At 39.6% G+C, this 9,139-nt stretch overlaps 1 protein-coding gene across 9 annotated transcripts in view; it reads left to right on the top strand.

Annotated features, from left to right (window-relative positions):
• The window catches only part of ptchd1 (patched domain containing 1), a 42,007-nt gene extending 33,762 nt beyond the window's left edge, over window positions 1–8,245 (top strand). For 7 of the 9 annotated variants that reach the window (XM_048540350.2, XM_048540348.2, XM_048540349.2 and 4 more), the window contains 2 exons: window positions 1,725–1,864; window positions 2,605–8,245. The gene's annotated coding sequence lies outside the window, so the exon portion shown is untranslated. Of the gene's footprint in view, window positions 1–1,724; window positions 2,224–2,604 lie in introns of all 9 variants that reach the window. The other 2 variants (XM_059650466.1, XM_059650463.1) reach the window with 2 other exon arrangements.
• Window positions 8,246–9,139: the final 894 nt, after the last annotated feature.

The raw sequence follows: 9,139 nt of genomic DNA, 5'->3' as shown, positions 1-9,139 counted from the left end.
AATGTTTGGAAGCAGGTCATTTCTGAAGATTTTTGAATTGTAGATTGACATTAGAATGTCAAATCACAAGAAAAATTGGAATGGCATTGAATGTATCAAAAAATTACCTGATGTATAAAACAGTGAACAAAAATACAGTAATTAAAATAGTATTAAATCAGGTACAAAGATCCAGCTACATACTTTAACTGTGAACAAGGGACCTGCTCCCAAATGGATTTACCTTTCTCAAGGATGTGTAATATAATTCCAAGGGAAGTAGTTAAAGCTACATTAATTAGCAATCACTGAAAGCCCATGGGTCACAAAAAGCAATTGGATCAAGGTTTAAGTAGATAATGTTCTGGTCCAGAAATTGCTGGAGTCGGGTGCTCTGAATTAGATTCTGGACTTCATTCTTCAGACTGTACTTTGTGTCGCAAGTTTCTAGGTTTTGAAAATGGCTGAGTGAGAATAACCACTAATCTGGGATCTGTGTGAATGAATGTCAATCCGAATGGTTTATCTCCTTATGCATGAAGGTAGAGAGAAAAACTTTGACGTAAAGATGGTGAAGTAGAGGCAAATGGACACAGGAAGAGAAATGGTTGGAAAGAAAGACTGGATTAGGTAAAACAGAAAAAATTCTGAGACAAAGAAAGAAAATTTAAATGCATATTTAAGAATAATTTACCAAGTACAGAGGGCTTCCAATTTTGAGTGGCGTGTCAGGGTCATAAATCTTGCCACTTAGGGTCCTTATGACATGAATTGCTAGCCCTAAATAATTGTGATTGAAATTAGTACACATTAACATCATAAATCCAACAATTTTATAAAATTCATGACAAAATGTTAATTAGTTTCTATGAAGCTGATGGAATATGCTTCGCCAGTTTGAGAAACAATTGGGATTCCTGGGGTATCTCTTCTTTGTCACAAATTCCTAGACTTCTTGTACACCTCGCGATTATTTTTTTCAGCCATTCCTGGACCACTCTGAGCAACAGAATTGCTGGGGGCCGAGAGAGTTCTCACCCATACAAAGCAAGTGACTGGGAAAAGCTTTCCTGTACCACGACAGGCTTGGATTAACTTTGGCATGAATCCTGTTGACTACCTGTCCAAAGTCTTGGCCACATAAAATAGAGGCTGACATTACAGTACTGTGTTACACTGTCAGAGGTGCCATCTTTCAGAGGACATGTTAAACAAAGGCCCTTCTCAGGTGGATATAGAAGCCTTCATAGGGAGGCATGTTGGCTCAGTGGCTAGTGCTGCTGCCTCACAGCATGAGGGACTTGGATTTGAGACCACCTTTGGGTGACTGTCTGTGTGGAGTTTGCACATTCTCCCCGTGTCTGTGTGGGTGTCCTCCGGATGCTCCGGTTTCCTCCGACAGTCCAACAATGTGCAGGGTAGGTGGATTGGCCAAGCTAAATTGTCCACAATGTCTGGGGATGGGTCTGGGTGGGATACTGTAAGGGTCAATGTGGATTTGTTGGGCTGAAGGGCCTGCTTCCATACTGTAGGGATTCTAAAAGAACATCAGGAGTGTTCTCTTTTCTCTCCTACATATTATTTATTTCTTAACCTAAACAGATTATCTGGAGATTTGCCTCATTTGTCTTGCACAGATTCATTGCTGTTACTGATGTAGCAAACAGGGATTGCGCCTCACTAAAGTACTTAAATGGCTTCAAAACACGTTGACAATACCTTAACGTTTTTTATTTCTTTCTCAGGCAGATGATGCAGCTGCTATCCCATGAACACAGTGAAGGCACGAAACACTACTGAAAATGACTATTTGTAAACTTGAGCCAGTACTACAGGGTAGGCTGTCCAAGAGCAGCTACTTCAAGTTGCATGCAGTAAACACCGGGTAATTTATTAGATTTGCTTCCTGCTTGTTCATATATTTATGCAGAGTAACAAGTTGATGTGAGGACCCTTAATGCTTTTTTGTAAAAGTACAAAAATGTTGCACAATTGTCTTTTGTTTTCATGAGAATTTGATTTCTGTTTGGATACCGCGTAGATGGTAAAGGCTTCACAATGACCAATGAGGCATGTTAGGACATGAGGAAATGCTGCAAGTGAACAGCTGTTGATGAGGTCATTTCTCCTTCAATGATGAAATCTAATTTCTTTTTAGGGAGATAACACTTTATTGCCTATGATTACAGGCAGCATTCCTAAAATCCAAATAGTCCCAGCAACTTCCACACTTTGCTAATCTGGGTGAGTGTCTGTTCACCGACTCTATTTGTACCAGAAATCTTGTGGAACTTCATCAAAGATGGTTCAGAAATCCAAACACATTGCATCCACCACATCATCCTTACCTACCCTTTCTGTTACTGCTTTAATGTAGACATTAAAGCTAGTCAAACATCATTTTCCTTTTCAAACATTCCTCTATTTTCAGCTTTTACCTGCTTTTATATTCTTGAATGAAAATTCTGTTTTCTTTGTTATCAATGGCATCAAGATAATTATTGTAAATCTGAATTCTGCCCCTTCTGTCAGCATTCTACTGGGACACCACTGGCCAGAATCTGAACTAGCTATATAAAAAAAATTGAATAAAACTCAAATAAAAGCAAAATATTGCTTTTGCAGGAAATCTGAAACAACCACAGTGTATGCTGGAGAAACACAGCGCGTCCGACAACATCTGTGGAGAATAAGCATCTGAAGTGTTTGGGCCATATAAGCACAGTGGCTACAAGATCAGGTCAGACGCTAGGTATACTGTGGTGAGTAACTCACACCCTCTCCCCAAAGCCTGCCCACCATTTACAAGGCACAAGTCAGGAGTGTGGTGGAATACTCCTCAATTGCCTGGATGAGTGCGGCTCCAACAGCACTCAATAAAGTTAAGACCAACCAGGACGAAGCAACACCCCAAACACCACCTTCAACGTTCACTCCGTCCACCACCAATGCTCAATAGCAGCACTATGCACCATCTACAAAAAGCATTGTAGCAACTCACCAAGCTTCTCCAGACAACACCTTCTAAGCCAATGACAATTACAATCTGGAGGGACAAAGGCAAGATTCATAGGAACACTGGCACTTGCAAGTTCCCCTCCAAGCCGTTCACCATCCTGACTTGGAAATATTTTGACGTTCCTTCAATGTTGCTGAATCAAAATCAAGGAATTCCCTAACAACCACTGTGGATGTCCCTACATGCCAACAACAGCAGTTGTCCAAGAAGCAGCTCAATACCACTTTCTCCAGAGTAGTTAGAGGTGGTCAATAAATGTTGGCCTCACTCACAATCCTTGACTTATTCTATCTACCTTTAAAAATTGTACTGGCTGCCCACTGGTCCTTTGTTAATGTTCCTTTGTAATTAGCTTTTAGGTATGTGTAAGGGTGTCCATGAGAAGGGAGGCCTGGTGGCATAGGGGGTAGCGTCTCTACCTCTAGGTTCAAATCTTTCTCAGAGCCATGGAACGTTCGGTTAGAGCTTAGTTGATTATCAGTGTGTAAATTCTTTCCCAATCAGTTGTACGGCAGGAGGCAGTGGCAAAACACTGGAGCTCTTGTCCATATAACCATGTATCACATAGAGAGGTCATGGATACAAATACCCTCTTAACACAAAGGCCTGAAGCGAGAGTGAGAGAATAGTCTCTCTGTTATCCTTTCCTACATTTGGTTTAATATGTACAGAGAGACACAGTGCAGCCCAGGGGTTTGATGCTTTCACTGAGTTTGCCTAGTATATCAATTAACTGTGCCCCTCTCTATCTTAAACATTGTTTTTCATATTATTAATTGTTTTTCATTTTATTAATCTCCCCTTCTTATGCCATGTCTGACGAGTTGGTCTCCCTGGTAAATACAGGGTTACTATTTAATACTTCTGTTTTCTCAAGTCATACAACACAGAAACAGACCCTTTGGTCCATGCTGATCAAGTTTCTCAAACTAACTCGGCCCAACTTGACTGTGCTTGGCCATATCCCTTTAAACCTTTCCTATTCGTATATCTGTCCAAATTTTTAAATGCTGTAACTGTACCTGCATCTACCACTTCCTCTGGTAGCTTGTTCCGTACATGCACCACCCTCTGTGTGAAAAAGTTGGTTTTCAGGCCCCTTTTAAATCTTCCTCCTCTCACCTTAAAAGTATGCCCCACCCTAGGGAAAAGATACCTACCATTCACCCTATCTATGCCCCTCATGATTTTATAAACCTCTTAAGGTCATAGCTCAAACTTCTACTCTCCAGTGGAAAAAAGTTCCAGCCCATCCACCTTCTTCTTATAATTCAAATCCTCCAGTCCTGGCAACATACTTGGTAAATCTTTTCTGAACCCTCTCCAATTTAATAATATCTCTCCTATAGCAGGGTGACCAGAACTGTAAACAGTCCTTCAAAAGTGGCCTCATCAATGTCCTGGATAACCGCATTGTGACATTGGTTCACAATCAGGACCTGTGAGTTTATTGTGTGTATCACTTATTGATTTTACCCTGATATCCTAATCTTTCTTTTCCTACTTATGTGTCTGGAATACTTCGGTCTTTCTTCTTAGTTTTGCAATTCTTCTTCTGAATTTTTAGTATCTTTCTGCTAACATTTATGTTCCTTTTTCTCATCTGTGCTGTCAATACATTTTAATATTGTGATATTTATTATTATTCCTGTTTTATTTTATTTTCCAACATGACCTTATTTTTGTGGCATGTTTCCATATTGTCCCCACTGCCATCTAGTTCTTCCTTTGTCAGTAAATCTTTTGTTTATTTTTCCTCTTCCATCATTATCCCCTTAAAATCAGCTTCGCTGCAATCTATTTTTTGCTCCTTTTCTTGGTTGTGTCTTTCTCAAACATTATCTCGAATCTTCTACTTGTTTAAACTTGCTTCTTTAATCTATTATAATTAATTTCCTGTTATTACACCCAACAGCGTTGCCTCCCTTTTCGGGACCTCTACGTAAAGATTAAGAAAGGGGTCCTGTACACACTGTAATAACTCCATCCCTGTCCCTGTTTTGCTACCTGTTCCCAGTTTTTGTTTGAAGCTAGTTAAAATCTCTGATTATTATTTTAAGCTGTTTTCAGTCATTCCACATATTTGCATGTATATTTCTTCATGAACCTTTTATTCTGGTGTTAGGTGGTGTGCAGTGGGATTATTAATGTGTCTGGTCCCATATTTGTATTCATTTTAATCCAAATGGATTGTTTTTCTAACCATCTGTTACTTAACTGTCTTTTTTTGCTGTTATGTCACCTCTCACTTGTACAGCAATTACCCACTCCTCTTCTTTTGCCTGTCCTTTCTTATGTTATAGCCAGAAACATCTCATTCTTTACATAGACATGGATGAACGGACAGATAGAACTTATGGTCAAATAAGTGGGAATGAATGGACAGATAGGTGGGGATGACTGGACAGGTAAATGGGAATGAATGGACAGATAGGTGGGAATGAATGGATGGTTAGGTGGAAAATAAACGGACAGATAAATGGGAATGAATGACAGATAAGTGAGAATGAATGCTCAGATATTTGGGAAAACAAATGAATGGACAGATAGATTGGAATGATTGGACAGATAGATGGGAATGAATGGACAGATAGTTGGAAGGATGCCTGAGCAGATGTGCAGGTAGTTTAATACATGTAAGTACAACAGATTTTTGCTGGAAGGAAGGATAAATGGATGGATGGAGGGATGGCTGGAAAGGGAGATTGGTGGATGGATGGACACTTTGTTCAGTGGAGACATGGAGGGAAGTATAATGATGGAACAACAGCAAATAGAAGATATACGGTTGGACAAGTAGATGAATGGTTGCATGGACAGTCTGGTGCTTGGCTGGTTGAGTGCCTGGTTAGACAGTTACATGGTGTATGGATGGCTTGGTGGGAAGATTCATGAGTATATGCTTGGATAAATGGATAAGTGGCTTCATGAATAGAAATATGACAGGGTGGATAATGGAATGGATATTACAGTGAGACAGAATGATGGATAAACAAATGGTGGCTGATTGGATGGATAGATTGATACTGAATGCATAGCCAGGTGATGAAGGGGCAGATAGATGATGAACAGAAAGATAGATAGTGAATGGACAAATAGATGATGGGGGCAAAGATAGTTGATGAAGGAACAGATGACTGGGCAAAGATATAGTCAGCTGGATGGACAGAGAGAGATGGAGAATGGATGGATAAATGATGAACAGATGGATCGATGGCGATTGTCCAACGAATGGTGCACAGACAGAGATAGTTGAGTGGGTGATTGCACAGACAAAGAGTCAGAAAAATTGATGAACAGATAGATTTATAAATACATTAGAAGATTGATAGACAATAAATGGAAAATTGGTGAATGAATGTCAAGACAGATAATTGTATTGTTGCATGGATAAACAATCGATGGTCAATGGATTTACAATTCGATGGCTGAATGGTTAAACAGACAGATAGTGCCTGAATGGAGGGATAAATGGATGGATAGAGAGAAAGTGGGTAATAAATATAATGTTAGAACCTGTCAGCAGTAATCGTTCCAATCTGGCACTTGGACTGAAAGCATGTGAAATGCAGTAGTCCTAATGGAAGTTTGGAAAAGAATCAGCTTAATGTATGAAGCTAACTGATTAACACATGTTCTGTTCGTAGCTGCATTTGGAATAATTTTGCACATTCTGAATCATGAGTCAATCCAACTTCGGAGAGTTTTTAGCAAGAAATGTGGACATTTCCTCTTTGTCTTATGTGTTGTTAAATGATATTCACTCCAGAACAGTAGCAAGGATCCTGTTGGGTAGACTCAGTTTTGTCATGCTGTCTTGAGGAGTATTATAGTAAATGTTGAGTGTTATCAGAAATATGGGGTCATTTATCCATGGCCTTTGTGTGTAGTGTTAAATCTAAGGAAAAGCTAATTATTTGATTTTGCTGAGAAATAAGTAGAAAATTGAAATCTCATCCAGTTTCAAAAGTTGATTTCTGCCATTGCAACACATTGGTATTATCTTTATGAAAAAGTGGCTAATGATTTCTTTTGTATTTGCTTTAGTGGGGGTGAAAGTTGGAGTCTTTATCAATTTTGTAAAAATAGTGTCACCACCATTGGGTACTCTAATACATTTTATGTAACTGTGTATGAGCACAGCACAGCATGTTCCTTTAAGCATCTGAACACCTAGAAATGCCTGCAAAGAGAGTTAAGTGTCATACAATCTGGGGCATTGCTTTTTAAGTAAGATGATTTTCTTTTGGAAGGCCTGAATTTTGAATTGCGTAGAGGCACTGCTGATGCTGCAGCTCTCGGCCACGTTTCAAAAGATTGCCCTGCAGGAATCTAAGCATTTGAAACAATTCCCTCTTTCTCCAGCGAAGTTGGTGGAGATGCAACTCCATACAGTTGTTTTATATGTGAGAGAACTGTCACTGCAAAAAATGCCTGTTTTGAGGTTGACGTGCAGCAAGCAGTTACATTTCAGGCTTGCTTACAACATTGGCTTATTTTCTGCAGGTAAATGAGGGGAAACTTTCCAGAAAGTAAATGCTTAAGAGGGTCTATTCTTAATTACGTTTAAGCTGAAAATCTATTTCCCTGGAGGTTCTCCCTTTTCCGCAAGGACACATTTACATTGTGCTTACCTTTTCATTGTCTGAAGTACAGCATTCCCACTTTATCCACTTTACTAGAGTGGGATCAATATCCTGATTGCGCTGTCTCCAGGCATATTAATGAACAGCCTCTAGTCCTTTGTCCACTATGGTCAGGACAAACAGGTTTTCTTTGTAAATGTGTCCTACAAAATTTACATTATGCACTGTTGAACTGAGGTGTGTTGAAATGGAAATGTGGGAATACTCGGTTTACTATGCAAAATATCAGTACACAAACCAACTGAGCTGAAAAAAAGAAATGGATTCATCTAGTCAACCCAAAGCCCTAGGGTTGGAAACTCTCTGCATTGCTTGGTCGTTACTTTTTTTTCTGTTAAATGCTGTTAATGTTTCCTGGCGCTGAACGAGATGTGCACTAACAGAATCTGTAAATAATGATTGAGCTCAAAATTGGTGAGCAGATTCTTGTGTCCCGTCAGCCTGCTGAACATCTCATGTTCATAAAACAAATGCTTCTGGCATCACTTAAGTCAACAGTTTTGTTTTAGAAAGATCTATTTTTGAAGCTTTTGAAATAGTTGTTATTATGTATTCATCTTTTATGTAAAGAAAAAAGCCAATAAATTGACACAGTTTGTAATTGGCGTTGAGTTCTTTCTATCTATCAGTTATTAGGAGAATGTGAAGATTCCTGTCAGTTCATCATTGGAAGATGAAGAAGTGTTCACTTCAGGAGAATATTTTTCACTTCCAACCAATCTGATCAAGTTCAAGGCTGAAAGACGTTTGTGTGGGCTCCAGGAGCAAATACATCAGATCTATTCACCCAGTAATGGCAATCTCCATTTCAAACAATATGTGTCATCACTGCTCTCCAATTCCCCACTTCCTAAATGCTCCCTTCCCTCCCCAGGTTAGTGCTAGCTTCTTGGCTGACGTATTTGGAACTTGAACGTGTTTCTTGTATGGTTAGGAACTTAGATGTTCTGCCCATCTACAAGATTAAATTGTTCAAATAGCATATTTAAGCATTTGATCTTTGTCCCTGGAAGGCAGAGAAGGCTGCAGTTAATGTCTGTCCATTACTGTCCTGAGAGTGACATTTTGAACATGTCCCTTCTTCATGCTTTATTCTGTCATGCGGGCGAGACTTGCAAGGGAAGCATTTAATGCCCATCATTGATTGCCCCTTGTACCAAGTACCTGACTGAGTTGTCATGGTAACCACTACTGTCACTAGATTTTATTTATTTACTTGTCACATGTACTAAGTATAGGAATACATAAGTTCAGTGAAAAGTGCACAAAGTCGCCATTCACTGGTGCCCACTTGGTTACAAAAACCAGAATTAAATGACTTAACAGTGAAAAGATAAGCAAGGGAAAAACTGTCCAGAGCTCACAGTCACAAACCCCATCTCCACAATGATACAGGCACCGCTCCAATCACTAGGCCGCTGTCACCACCACCATGCAAAAGGCTTGGTCTCGCTGGCGAACCAGCCCACGCTCAATCAGCCGTCGGGATAGGCAA

This window comes from Stegostoma tigrinum, chromosome 12, assembly GCF_030684315.1.
Source record: "Stegostoma tigrinum isolate sSteTig4 chromosome 12, sSteTig4.hap1, whole genome shotgun sequence".
Taxonomy (NCBI): domain Eukaryota; kingdom Metazoa; phylum Chordata; class Chondrichthyes; order Orectolobiformes; family Stegostomatidae; genus Stegostoma; species Stegostoma tigrinum.
This window is presented reverse-complemented; position numbering and strand designations above follow the sequence as displayed.